The 14,918-nt window shown below is 35.2% G+C and overlaps 1 long non-coding RNA gene and 1 pseudogene across 1 annotated transcript; one reads left to right on the top strand and one right to left on the bottom strand.

Annotated features, from left to right (window-relative positions):
• Positions 1-2,195: 2,195 nt before the first annotated feature.
• LOC125479113 lies at positions 2,196-5,126 on the bottom strand (annotated as a pseudogene).
• Positions 5,127-12,688: 7,562 nt separating this feature from the next.
• LOC125479126 lies at positions 12,689-13,592 on the top strand. Its single transcript, XR_007259825.1, has 2 exons — positions 12,689-13,037; positions 13,215-13,592. It is a non-coding gene; the product is annotated as an uncharacterized LOC125479126 (long non-coding RNA).
• Positions 13,593-14,918: the final 1,326 nt, after the last annotated feature.

The following is a 14,918-nucleotide window of genomic DNA, read 5'->3' on the forward strand; positions in this document are numbered from 1 at the left end:
CTTCTGGGGAAAATTATGATTGTCTTACCTCATTTGCTGAAGCCTTGAAAATTCTGCCTTCTTGTTTGTGCCTGTCCACCACTTTTAAAATCCCCAAATCGACTCTGAACTGCAAACCCATATTGTAATTCAATAAAACCTAAACAAAGTGAATTAGGATTAAACAATTCAATGTTGAAGAAGCATCAAATGAAATAAGGTGGACCGGTACCTATAAATTACATTAAAGAAGAAGCATAAATGAAGAAACACCAAATTGTAAGGTGGACGAAGAAGCACCAACAAAAAAAGAAGGGTACGTGTGGGGATGGCAAATGATCGGTTTGGGAACGGAAATACTATATCCATTCCCATAACCACGAAAATTAACCATATCCATGACTGTAAATTAACCATCGGGTATTATCCATAACCATACCCACCGGATAACAGATTCCCCATCGGTTAACAGTTATATCTGTCTTTATTAGTACAAAAAATATATTCGCCCAATTGACACATGATAATTTAGTAAATATTAATTTCGTTATTAAATATTTGATGTCTAAAATGATTGAATTAAGGGAGTTTTAACGAAAAAACCCACAGTATTGTTCACTTTAACGAAAAACCATATTTTTACACAAAAAAGTCAATCATGGTACTATTCACTTTACCCTTTATTTTATTCTTATCGTTAAAACTCAAAGTTTTCAAGTCATTTTCATTAGTTTTCCTTTTCATTAATGGATCTTGTGGAGCATGAAAATTAAAGCTAAACATTGATAATGTTGGTTATCTTTGATATCGCCCATAAATACCATTAAATTCTCATAGATTTTGATTCATATCAAAACTATTGACTTTGCCATAAAATGCAACTCACACAATGCAATTTTTATATTATCAAGGTAATGGATTCGGTGAATAATGAATATACATATATTATATAATACTTAAATATTATATATAATTATATTATATATTATTCGGTTTGGATTCGGGCACGGATATGGATTGGGAACCCCTATAACCATATCCAAAACCATAACCATTCGGACGGTTATCGAGTTTAACGGTTAGAATTGTCATCCCTAGGTACATGAAGTTGGGTGGGTTTCTCCCGAATAGTAACGTGTGGTAGGTTGGGGTTTTAATTGTGCAACTCTGGAACCACTACAACTGCTTGTTGGGAGTTTGCTGGGTTTAGGCCTTCTCCAACCCTGGGCTAAAACTCAAATTTCCATTTCTTCCCCAACCCCCACCCCCCCCAAAAAAACCCAAAAAAAAATTACAATACAGAGATGATCAGAGCTAAAACTCAAATTTCCACTTCTTGCGTGGATTGTTAGGGTTTGGCCGAGTAGTTTTGGGATTTTACTTGATTTAATCAAAATTTGTAACTAACCACTAGTTGAATTCTGCGAGGGTGTTTTTGTAATTTTGACTTATTCTGCACGTATGTTAAAGGAATTTTTAGTTTAATACAATTAGTTGAAAATATTTTTTTTTCAAGTTTCCAATTAATTATGTTTTTACATTTGGTATACTGAGTTCTATACCGGACTTCCCGACATAGTGAAACATTTCTTTTGATGTTACAGGTCTTGTGTAATTGAAAGGGTTTTGTGTAGTTTAAAAAATCTAGGAAGTTTTGTGAAAACACAAGAATTCTCAATAGGTGTATTTGAAATTAAGCACCATTAAATTAACTCAATAATTAAACTGTTAAAATGCACCTATCCTAAACGATGATATCATGGGGTCGATTATCTCCGATTTTTAAAGCTTCCATCAGCTCTGCATGTAGTTAAATATATAAAATATAAAATGAAGTCATGGACTTAAAGTGACAGTATTTTAGACGTACTTAAATTAGACGTACAAATTTTTCAATAAAGTCGTTGTAGTATAGTGGTAAGTATTTCTGCCTGTCACCCTAGTAATCTGGTTCAATTCCTGACAATGACGATAAAATTGGATACGTTAGGGAATTAATGTAAGTATTTTTATGGGTTTTAGGACTGTATTTGCATAACATCATCAACCCTAAATATATAATATGGCTCTTCATCCTACGTAAGTGTTCGTATTATTTGATTTCTTTAATCCTATTTCTGAAACATACTAGAGCCCTAATTTTTTTTGGACTTTAGTTAGGAATAAATTCTGTTATTTAGTACATTTAATAAAATTGATTAATAATGATAAATAACTTAAAAGTGGACGGAGGTGACGAAGAAGCAAATGGGCGCCATGACATCCCAGGTCAGCTCCCAGAAAGTGAGCCTCACGGCCCCGATCGTTTGAAATAACAAAAAACCCAGCCCACAGTAGAGCTCCCCTCGTACCACGGCCCCGGCTTTTTGGTCAATTAACATCTTCTGAGTTTCCATCCGGTGCAGCTCTTTTGTTCTTGGATCGTTCGGGATGAGCATGGATTGTGAGATTATGCTCTCCATCGATTTAGCCACCTGTAAAAAAAAATTAGACAAAGGTTTGTCAGGCATTACAAAAACGAGAACGACTTTTCTGCAATGAGGTGATATAACAAACAAATCACACAGTTTTACATGTCATTGTATTACAGGATCAAAATACTTGATGTGTCTTATTTTCTAGATCCCAAAGTCAACGATGATGCTCTCGTTACATGTAAACGTCTTCAATACATGTCAAACGACCAAGGATAATAAAGTTTTCTTCAACCCAAGACCTCAAGGTCAATTCCGTAATTTTACCAGATCACAAACAACAACAGAAACAGAATCTACATAAAAGTGGGAAAGAATAAGAAGTTACCTACTCCAGCCGGAGAAACACTACGTTTCCCAAAACAATAACGTTTGCGGACTCGTCCATCATCTTCGCGAACTTAGCACCTTGCTCTTCGCGCTCGCATCCTTCGCTGCAGATTCGAACGAACTATGATCGCGAAATGGAAGTTTCTTGAATCTCTCTCAGCTTCTCCACCTGAGAAAGCCTCAGAATCTTCTTCGCATTGCGGACCGAGATTCCAAACGGAAGCTCGGAGGTGGGTTTTCGATCTAGAGGCGGAAGGCAGAGACCGCCGAGTAGAGCTGATCACCGCTAATGTTGATGCCTCTCAGCTTTTCCCGGAGCTTCTCCCCAACCAGAACAGTCAGGAATTCCGGGAGCTTCGATGCCGACTGGCGGTGGAGGAATTGGCGGAAAAATCCTTTCCGGGGGGGTGTCCGTCGAGGTCAGATACTCCCTGTGGTAATTCACCTGGGCGGCATTCAGAGGCACGATGGTTTGGTGATCTGCCATAACCGACGACGGTGGTGGCGCTAGGGATACTCTGGTGGCGCCAAATGAGCGCTTGACGGAGCGCCATTGACGAGTGAGAAAGTAGAGAGAGAGTGAGAACCCAAACGGTGGGTGTGAATGAGAGGCTCTCTCTTGAGTGTTGAGCGTTGGGAGTGAGCTGCTGTTATTTATAGGCTGAGTGTCCGACGTTAGCGGAACTTGTTGGAAGATTGATAGTAACGTTTTGGGGACACGTCACAAATTTTTCGTGGCCAAATTCTTATTATAATTCTCTCGCTTAATACAATTTTTCTTTAATAGTATATAGCATTTGATAATTGAAAATAAATGATCTAACATTACAACAATTAAATATAACAGATATTAAGTGATAAGTAGCATTAAAGCGACAACCGACCAACTTTTGACAATTATTTGACCACTTGTCATTGCATTGCAATAATTTTTTCAGCATGCATATATGCCAAACCCAAAAAACTGAAATCCCGTGGAATGGAATTTCTTAACCATCCCAATAACTAAAGAGAAACAAATTCCACCGAAACAACCGATTAACGATTCAAGAAGCAAAACACCAGAAGAATCAAAATATGAAAGGAATTATAGGAGGAGGATGAAACAATAATATTCACCCTTCGAATTATATCCTTTTGCAAATTCTCTGAATAAGAACAAAAGAAGGGAATCTTAAACAAATGGGAGTACCCTATGCATGGGAATCTCATTAGGCTGTTGGATTCCAAATTTTAAGATTCTTAATTAGATAATGATCCCACTAGTGAAAGTCTACCACCTCCATTTTAATTTGCATGGGTAATATGATGCGTGGGAAAGGAGACGATGAGGCAACTCCCTAAACCCCTTTTTTTCTTTTTCTTTTTTTCTTTGAAGAGAGTCAACTTCCTAACTTATTTATGTCATTGTTTCAACGAGTGGATGTATATTTTTACTCATTATTTTTAAGTGATGGTAATGTTCACCATCATATTTGTTATTATTGAATGCGGTTAAATTTTAAAATTTGTGTTCATCCACCACACAAATCTCAAAATTTAAACTAATTCAACAGTTATAAATAAGCGATGAGTACAAATATTCTTCAACCAATCCTGTGTTTGTCAAATATTTCTACGTAACCCCCACTAGATAGGATTTTATTGTTGGGTATCTGTAAAGCATGGAACATAGGAGCCCAAAAGAGGAATGCTTGGACCTATTCTTGCCATCACCTCAACAGCTTTCAACCTGCTCACTTTGAATGAAGATCAATTACTGCATTTTGAATCTTAGCTCCTTCCTTCAGCTGGCTTCTTCCTTCCTTCACCTCCTTCAGCTGGCTCCGCCCTATCTATTCATCTCTTTTTTCAAATGGATATTTAGGGATCTCTCACCCTAACAGACAATTGTGATTGCCATTTTTTGGTGGCAGAACCATGCAGTTTTCCAACGAGGTTCACTGAGTCAGCTTTTTTTTTTTTTTTTTTTTTTTTTTAAAATTTCGCCCAGCGAGGTCCACGTTAGTGACATATTGTTTGCTTTGGATGGAATATCATCATGTTGGTTATTATTTCATCCAAATTATTAGTATGTACTTGTTTTTTATGAGAAAAAGGCTAAAGAAATCACATTTTGTATCACCTTTGTGTACTACATGATGTGACAAGTAATATATGCATACCACATCAATTAATAAACTTATCTTATATAAAAGTTAATCATATATATATCATTAATTTGCCACATCATGTGGTATACGTATATAATCTCTCTTAACATTTTTTTTTAGTGTGCCTAGCAAAAGCATTACTCTTTTTATTAACTTATAGTAGTATTAACCATAAGTCACCAAGTGCCATGTCAGCACCTATTAGCTTAAATGTTAAGCATTGTTGGAAAAGGGTATATAAGGACCTTATATTATTGTTTTAAATTAAATTCATTCAGTTGGAATAACAAAAAGATAATGTTTGTGTACTCTCATAGGGGACTTGATTGTCCCCTCAATTACGATTAATGAATTGTTACTGTTTGAACATCATAATTTGAACTCATTCACTTTAATATTATCTAAAGATCATATGTGCAAAAAATCATTTAATTTAGAGATCGTTTAGCCATATATATGCATAAAACAAATGTAGGGTTCTTTCTAAGGATACTACTTGTTATTAAAACCTAACGCATATGAATGATTAACGAAATCCAAATTGATTGATTTTTTGCAGATATAATCTTTACATGATGTTAAAGTGTGCGACACAATCATTATCCATGATAAAAACATAGCTTTTTAGCTAAAATAGCCCCTGAGATTTGCATAACACATCACTTTGGTCCTTGAGATTTGAAATCAATAGAAGTGATCCTTGAGTTTGTTCACCATCAATCATTTTGGTCCTTCCATGAAAAATTATATTGAATAAGGATCAAAATGACAAAAATACCCTCAATTTAATAAACTATGGGCCAAATGATTTGACAAAAATTGAGGGTACTTTTGTCATTTTAGCCTTATTTAATGGAGATTTTTCATGCAATGGCCAAAATGATTGATGGTGGACAAACTCAGGGACTAATTCTATTGGTTTTAAATTTCAGGGACCATAGTGAAGAGTTATGCATATCTTAATGATAATTTTGGCTAAAAAGCCTAAAAACAACTATCAAATATATAGGAGATTTCTTCCTTTCAAAACTTCTCCTTTTATTTCTTCTTCCTGTGATTCTTTCCCTTTTATGTTATGGTTATGAATTAGAAGTGAGACGTATTAACCATATGCCACCCACTCAAAACATAACGAGGCATGAGTAAATTCGTGACCAAAGCTAGGTTCAGACGTATGTGAATATGTGAGGGTGAAAAAGAAAATTAAGAAGGAGAAAAGTGGGCTGATGCAATACCTTTGTGCCAATCATTGGACTTGATTAGTATTACTGGTGGCACAAAATTGGCAAACAATCCAAAGAGCTCATACTAAATTACTCTGTGGAAAGCATATAGAAATACATATTGTTAACATCTGAAAAGTGAGAAATGCTAAGAAGAATTTTTTAAAAGTGAGATTTTTTATGTATTCTATGCCACTACAACTGCAAATTTTAAGCTTTAAGTAAACTATTGAAGTTGGTCTTATGGTCTGCTTACACCAGTTTTTTCTTTTGCTTTTGCATGTTTTCACAATTCGTTGACGTTACTTAACACCTGAGTACAACTAATTACATAAAAACACACACACACACACACAAATATATATATATATATATATATATATATATATATGCATACAACTCATATAACTATAAATCGATGGTAGGGGAGGGTGACTATGGCTTCCCTATAATGTTAATTTCCAAATGGCATATGGATTATTGTAAGATGAGGGTGGACCATCTAAATTTATCAATGAACATTATAAATGATATAGGTTCTATCAATGTCATGGAGGATTTAGTGCCATCCAGTGGAGATACCGATACAAGGACACATTGACGCCATATAAGAATTTTTCGATTTAAATTAACCATATTAAACAAAAACAAATTAATGATCCTTCAATTCATGAGTTTGGCTGCAAGGTGATTCCCTGCCTTTAGGCCTTAATTAAAGAATTAGTTGTTAATTAGAACGTCATGTGGGGATTCCTACCGCATGGAATGCTGCCCAAATCTGACGCATTAGCGTACGTAGTTACTAAAACGACAGAAGTGGGAGGCAACGCAACAAGGCATGCACTAGGAGTCTAGGTTAAACAAACACACACACACACACACACACACACACACACACACACACACGCACACATATGAATAGATCCGATTCTCTACTCTTCCATTTTTCTTTTCATTTAGTCCCATTCTATTTGGACGCTTGCGATTAACCTATGTTAACACTTTGTGTTGAATTCTTTATAAATAAAAAATAAAAAAATAAAAAAATAAAAAAATAAAAAAATAAAAAAATAAAAAAAAGAGGAAAGTTAAAAAAGAGAGGAGAGGAGTAAATTTAGAGGGATATAAAGCAATTAAGTTAACATCATTTGGATATAACGCACTCTCACAAGAATCAGCTTCTAATTCAATAGAAGTAGCGATGGCAAATATAGTCTGATTGAGGTTTTGATGCCTCGATTCAGATAGATTTTAGGATTTGATGCCTTCAAAATCTTTGCTACGTTATCAGCCAAGAAAATCTTCTCTTGACAAGTCATGAGCCTTCAAAAGGTTGTGTTAACTCCAATTTAAAGAGTATTGACTGAACAATTTGGCCTAAAAAAAATTGGCGTTGACTTCAATGACTGAACACTAGTTGGGCCTTCCAAAAGATTGATGTTGGTTCCGGTATAATATATGGCTCGACCAGTTCTTGATGTGGAAAATGGTTTCTCTTGTGACCTTGTGTGAGGACACTCGTGAGGGGGCTATTGGGATTTTGGGCATATAATTGCAATTTTTATTTAACCGAATAATTAAATACACATTGAAAAATAAATAAATAAACATCATATGTAATCTCAATTACACATCCATTTAATATATGGCTCGACCAGTTCTTGATGTGGAAAGTGGTTTCTCTTGTGACCTTGTGTGAGGACACTCGTGAGGGGGCTATTGGGATTTTGGGCATATAATTGCGATTTTTATTTAACCGAATAATTAAATACACAGTGAAAAATAAATAAATAAACATAATATGTAATCTCAATTACATATCCATTTGGTTGTCATTCAATAATACAAGAAAGAAGATGGTGAAGAGATAAACTTAATCTTTAGCCATGTGTGCACCACTTCGTAGGATCATTTTTGTGCTTATGTTTTTCATCTTCATGATTAATCAATGAAAGCTCCTCAAATGGTCTGCCTTTAAGAATATCCATACTTATACACGAACGACGGATGATGGAGAGAACCATTTGATTGTGCTAATAAGATCACTCACTTGGACCAATAGAATCCGCGGTACACTAGGAGGCTTTCTGCTAGGGTTTTCTCCTTCTCTATTTTTTTTTTTCGTTCTGAGGTACAAAACTAATTGCATTCACAATAGCATTAGGCGTATAGGAGAAAACGCATGGATATTTATGATAACCCATGCCACACCTCCTTATAGAGTTTGACGCCATGGGCTTTGTCCCATGCGTCTTGTTCAATCACTTCCTACTTTGGGCTTGTAGTTTGGATCCCTTTTAATTAAATAAATCTCGATGCATATTTTAATTAAATCATGTTCAATGGATTCAAATAATTAATTTCAACAAGGGCTTGTTTGAGAATTGGATCACACATCATGCATATGAAAAAATAATATACAATTAATGTATGAGAGATTCCAAACTTAATATCACTGAGACTTATTTTATAAAACACATTTAGCAATAGGTGATTAAGTTGAGATAATATTAGTGATGTTGATGGTAGACATACATGGATTTGAAAAGTTTATCAATTTGCATACGTATCACACAAGTTCTTAAGACTTGTATGTATCTAAAAATCTTCACAATCGGAATGTATCCTCTTATATTTATATCTCTAATCATGTAATGAATACAGGTAATGTAGTTATATATGACGGGATACAAGAATCTACAATTTGGGGTGGGGGTGGGGTGGTTAATGATAAAGACATATGGATGTCATCGTACTATATATATACATATATATATATATATATGTTGTCTGAGAATTATGATCAAGTTGGGGTGAAAAAAAGCAGCCATTGATTCCTGAGTTTACATTATTAGGGAATACTAAAATTTGATCAAGTAGTAGTACCTGACACTATCATTTGGCTGGCATAAATATTCATGCTTGCATATCTTCTCATGTATGTAAGGATCCTTATATTCCTTGACTTCCTATATACATACACACACACATACATACATATATATTGTAATCGTATTGAAGCTTCAAGTCTTTGTGTAGCCAAAACTTGGGGCAGTGCAGCCCTATCCGTGGGCTGAATCTTTTCTTTTTCTTTTCGAATACCAAAGCTACCTAATTGTTCAGATTTGCAGCGGAAAAAGTACGAGAAATGCAAGAGAAAAGAATAGATGTAAATGCCAACACACAAAAGAATCAGTTGAGAATGTTCACTTGTTGGGAATAGGAATTGCTCCGGATCTCTGTGTTAGGAGTTGGTAAACTAAGAGATGTTGACCATTCAATTTTAATTTTACGATCTCCATTAGCTTATTTCACAAAAACTTAAATGGCCTGGATCTCTTTTGTTATCTCTTGAACAATACAAATCTCCTGATTTTTAGACTCCAGACATTAAAATCTGAAAAGAATCTCAATCCCTCTTCTCGGGAGTTTAATATGATGCTATTCATCATTTTGTCAGCGTATCATATGCTGGCTTACAAAAGGATAAAATTTGGCCCGCTTAAACGTTTGGATATATAACCATATGAGTTTCTTTTCCCCTAATTTTGAAATTACACGAATTAGTAATTCACTGTACTTAGTAGTTGGAACATATATATAGATTCAAAATACTTGGCATCGACAATTACGTTCGCCCTTAAGAATCTTGAAGTAAAAACTAAAAATCAAAAAGTAAAAACTCAAGATTAAATTTTGAAATTCGAAAAAGTGGTTCTCAATTTTCAACTTTTTATGTTTTGAAAACTAAAAGTAGTTACCAAAGTGAACACAAAAATTGAAATTGAGAACAAAAAGATTATCAAACGAAAATTAACATATACCACCTATCAAGAGTGTTTTTGTTGCTCATTCTCGATTTCATTGGCCGGAAGTTGAGAATGATCATCTTCATAATAACAACAAGAAGAAGAATGATCATCTTCGATGTGCTGCAGTATGCCGTTCATGGCAAGCAATTATTAGAAGCAATATTCAATCACGTCGTCCCCATCAAGTTCCATGGCTATGTTAAACTCTCATCCCATGTCCACTAGAGATCATTGCATTTTAAGTCCAGGTGATTGGAAAGAATCTAAATTTCTACGATCATGGCCAAATCCAATTTTTTATTGTACAATGAATAGGATGGATTGTGTTGGCTCAATAGAGGGATGGTTGATCATGATCGACAGTGCGTTGAGGCGTCCCAAAGGGTTTTATGTAATTGCTTCGGTTGATCAGAGACTTTATAATTTGTAATTTTATTTTAAGATTTATGTATAAGATTTGCTAGTGTGATAAGAGACTTCAAGTTGGTGAAAAAAAATGCATAGCACAAAAATAACGAATGAAGGATTAATGGTATGCGGACTCTTTCAGGATCCTTTCTGATATGTCGACGACAGTGGTCAGGAAGGGGAGCAATTGCTAAACCGGTGAGTTAACCGGAAATCAAATTCACCACAGAGATGGTTTGCTTCCATATCTTTCAATGCGTATTAATTGTGCTGTTTATTTTAATTATTTCAGCTATCACAGCCATAACATCCTACATATATTACCTTCGTATCATGATTCTATTTGTGATTTTGGATTTAATTATAGTGGGGATCATCCATCGATATAGGGCAAAAATCATTCCTAAGTTAGTCGAGTTCTTAGCAATTGAATACTTCAGAGAAGTAATAGAGGTATTTATATGGGCTTTAGGACTCTACTTACAGAATATCATTAACCCCGAATGCATAATTTGCCTCTTCACCCTACTGAACTGTTCATATTACCCGATTTCCTTTGTCCTATTTCTGAGACATACTACAGTTCTAACTTTTCTGGACTTTGCACTAGGAATAAATGCCGTTATTTTAGTACATTTTATAAAATTGATTGATAATGGCAAAAAACTTAAGGGTTACAAATATGGATTATTTGGTCTATCAATTACAACTTGCATCTCTGTTCTTTTGACCAAATAATCCATATTCGTAACCTTTTAAGTTTTTTGCCACTATCAATCAATTTTCTAAATATGTACTAAAATAACGACATTTATTTCTAGTGCAAATTCCAGAAAAATTAGAACTTTAGTATGTCTCAGAAACAAGACAAAGGAAATCAGGTAATACGAACAGTTCAGTAGGGCGAAGAGGCAAATTATGCATTCGGGGTCAATGATATTTTGTAAGTAGAGTCCTAAAGCCCATAAAAATACCTCTATTACTTCTCTTGAAGTATTCGATTCCTAAGAACTCGACTACCTTCGGGTGATATTTGCCCTATATCGATGGATGATCCCTACTATAATTAAATCCAAAATCCCAAATGGAATCATGATGTGAAGGTGATATATGTAGGATGTTATGGCTGTGACAGCTGGAATAATTAAAATAAATAAACAGCACAATTAATACGCATTGAAAGATATGGAAGCAAACCATCGCTTTGGTGAATCTGATTTCTGGTTAACTCACCGGTTCAGCAATTGCTCCCCTTCCTGACCACTTTCGTCGACATATCAGAAAGGATCCTGAAAGAGTCCGCATACCATTAATCCTTCATTGGTTATTTTTGTGCTCTGCTTTGTTTTTCACCAACTTGAAGTCTCTTATCACACTAGCAAATCTTATACATAAATCTTAAAATAAAATTACAAATTATAAAGTCTATAATCAACAGAAGCAATTACAACATTTCAAATATGGGATCTAATACCTTTTCATAGTTGGAAAATGATGCTAAAGCCTCTTGTGTTTCGAAAGATGGTATATCCTTGCAGGGACGAGAGTTAGGAAGAATTGAGAAGGGAGAGAGAGTGAGGCGTGAAGATGCAGAATGAATTGGGAAAAGATGAGGGTCTCAAGAAAGTATGAAATGATTTAGAATTGGGAAGGTGTTAGTGTTATTATATAGTGTTAGAGAAGCGGAAGGTTTTAGGGTTTTCATGTCTCAACTTGGTAGGTTTTGCAATTAAAGTATGAGAGGAGGTTGGTGGGTGAGAGTAATGGGGTGTAATGACACTCATTTAAAGTTACCACAAAGTTGGTGGTGTCTATGTAACATATACGACGAGGGACTAAGGATTTGATAGGGCATATCAATGCAGTACGTGCATGCGTGCAACGAAATCACGTTATTGATCGACCAACCAGGACTTCTTAATATGTACTATTTTGTTGTTTTTATTTTCTGCTGCTTTATTCACATCAATGCACTTCGGGTTGGAAAAAGAGAGAAGAGAGGGCTCGGCCTTGTCAATTGTCACCATCCACTACAAGACAGCACCGCATTTATCACAGTTAATTCACCACGGACATAAAAGACTCGTTGTAGAATATCCAATATTACCACGGACATTTAAAGTCCGTTGTGAGTTAATGGTTTTAACAACGGGCAAAATCGGCCCGTAATAGAACATGTTAGAATAATAACGCTCAAGTAAAGCTCGTTGCAGTTATTTGATATGAATCACGATATATGAATGTTGTAGATTAATTTAATCACAGCGCCTTCTTGAAATCAATCACGATATATGAATGTTGTAGATTAATTTATTTAATAGGACTCTCAAATTTGTTATCAGAACCAACTCGATCTTAAACCCAATCTATGTACCAATTCCAGACCTGATACCACCAACCCACCCAGTCTCACCCATTCGCTTCCTTCGGCGGTTTCTCTGAAATCTCCAAACTATTCATTTCTCTCCCCAAAGCCCCCCGCCCCTCTTCTTCGAAATCGCAACCGTCTTCTGTCCGGCACCCACACAAGAACTCATCACTGACGCAGAGCCCGCCGGAAGCTTTCTCTAGAGAACGATATGTCGGTCGCCGTCCCCATGGCCTCGCCCAGTCGCCGGCTCGACTTGGATGACCAGCCATTCCTCAATTCCAGGATTTGTACGTCTCTCGATTTCTTTGTAAAGATATTAAAATTTAATTCCATTTATTGAAATGACACCGTGATTATTCTGCAATTAAAGTGAAATTATGAATAAGTATGTTTTTTAACAATTCGATTTTGGCTAAATGTGATAAAGATTAATGCTTTACTTAGTTTTCGTTCAATACGATAAGGTGCAAGAGAAAGGGATATGTTGATAACTAGGAGGCAAGCATGCCTTCTCCAAGCATGACCAAGCATAGAACGAGCAGTGTGAAAATTTTTGGGGTCGAATTGTGCCCTGACAATGTGGCTGTTGCCATGGTATTTTGTTCAAGGTGTCCTAGGCCTTGCAGGGCTTGCTGTCGGTTTTTATCTTTCCATTTAAAAGACGATTTGCATCTCGACCTGGCTGAGTACATTTACATTCACACTAGCCGTCGGTTTTTAACTTTCCATTTAAAAAATCTTTGTTTATGCTATTGGTATATATTTGCACTAGTATATATTTGCAGAATTATACGCAGTGGCTCTATTTAGTAGGTTCATAATCTAATCATGTGTTTATCTTTTCTCAAAGGACTCCTCTTATTATAATTTTGTCAAGAGTTCAATTGCATAGGAATGCATGAGTAGAAAGGTTTAGAGGCAGAAACTCTATTTACTTTTCTTGATTGAGATCAAATGTATATTTCCACCTATACGAGTACAATATTTTTTTTTTCTTCTTGTGATCCATATGCTAAAGTCCATGCAAATAGAGAGAGGCAGCAATTGCTGAGGCTCAAGTATTAGGGGCAGTAGTTCACTCTCAAGTCCTTTGTTTGGAGATGTTCAAAGAAATCTGAAGTCTTCAAGTGTTCTTGTTATTGGAGGCCTATTTGATACTTTGTGGATAGTTTGATATTTCTAGTACAACTCGTCGTTAGCTTTAGTGTGCAGTTTGTAATATTTGATTTTGTGATTTCTTTATGTAATTATTGTATTGTAGTAAATTTGTTTATATATTAAATGATTTATTATTATTATTATTTTATTTTTGGAAAATTTTTTATGACGGTCATTAGCCGTGGTCAATTTGTGATTCACAATGGCCATAATGAATGTGGTGTTAGATCTCAATCTAGCAATGGCACAATCCATGTTTATCTCACATTTGACAAAAGGCATAGTCCGTGGTAGAAACTACGACTTTTTATCACATCCAGATTACTAACGAGCACAGTGCTCGTGGTGGATTGCAATCTATCACGGGCATTGACCGTGATAGATGAGCTTTTTTCTACTAGTGATCCCAGAAACTGCATGGTTAATCGCTGAAAAATGTTTTCTTGTGTGGAAGAAATTTCATGAAAATTATAGCAGTCGGTATGGAACTAGTCGTAGGAAAAGTACACTTACTGTATGATAAAAAATTTAAGTTTTGCATTAGGCAAATATAGAGATGCTCAGACAAAAGCGATGAAAAATTATCAAGGTGAGACAAATATTGGGGATGGGGTAACAATTTTCTAATTTTTTTATTAGCACCTACCTTTTTTTTTTTTTTTTTTTTGAGATAATTAATTATTTCCCACTTTATTTGTTTTAGTTGATGCAAGCAAAACAGTTGGTACCTAATTTTGCCCAAATTCATCACAAGGTTCAACAATCACAAATGTTAGAAAGTTGTGAAAATTTGTAAAATACTGAATTATTAAGCGTGCTTCTAACGTTGTTCCAAAAGAGACGACGCTAAGAGGTGAGATTGACAAAGAGAGTGGTGCATTTTATAGAAGTCAAGTTGAGTATGCAAGGAACTTGTGCTTGATAAAAGAGATCGAAAAGCTATGTTCATGAAGGTTGACGACAAAGCATCACCGAACACAAAAGCTTTTTGAAGGCACGAATGAAGGAAA

Source organism: the organism of the source record quoted next, unplaced genomic scaffold, assembly GCF_019419815.1.
Source record: "Pyrus x bretschneideri cultivar Hongxiangsu unplaced genomic scaffold, Pyrus_bretschneideri_v1 Contig28, whole genome shotgun sequence".
Taxonomy (NCBI): domain Eukaryota; kingdom Viridiplantae; phylum Streptophyta; class Magnoliopsida; order Rosales; family Rosaceae; genus Pyrus; species Pyrus x bretschneideri.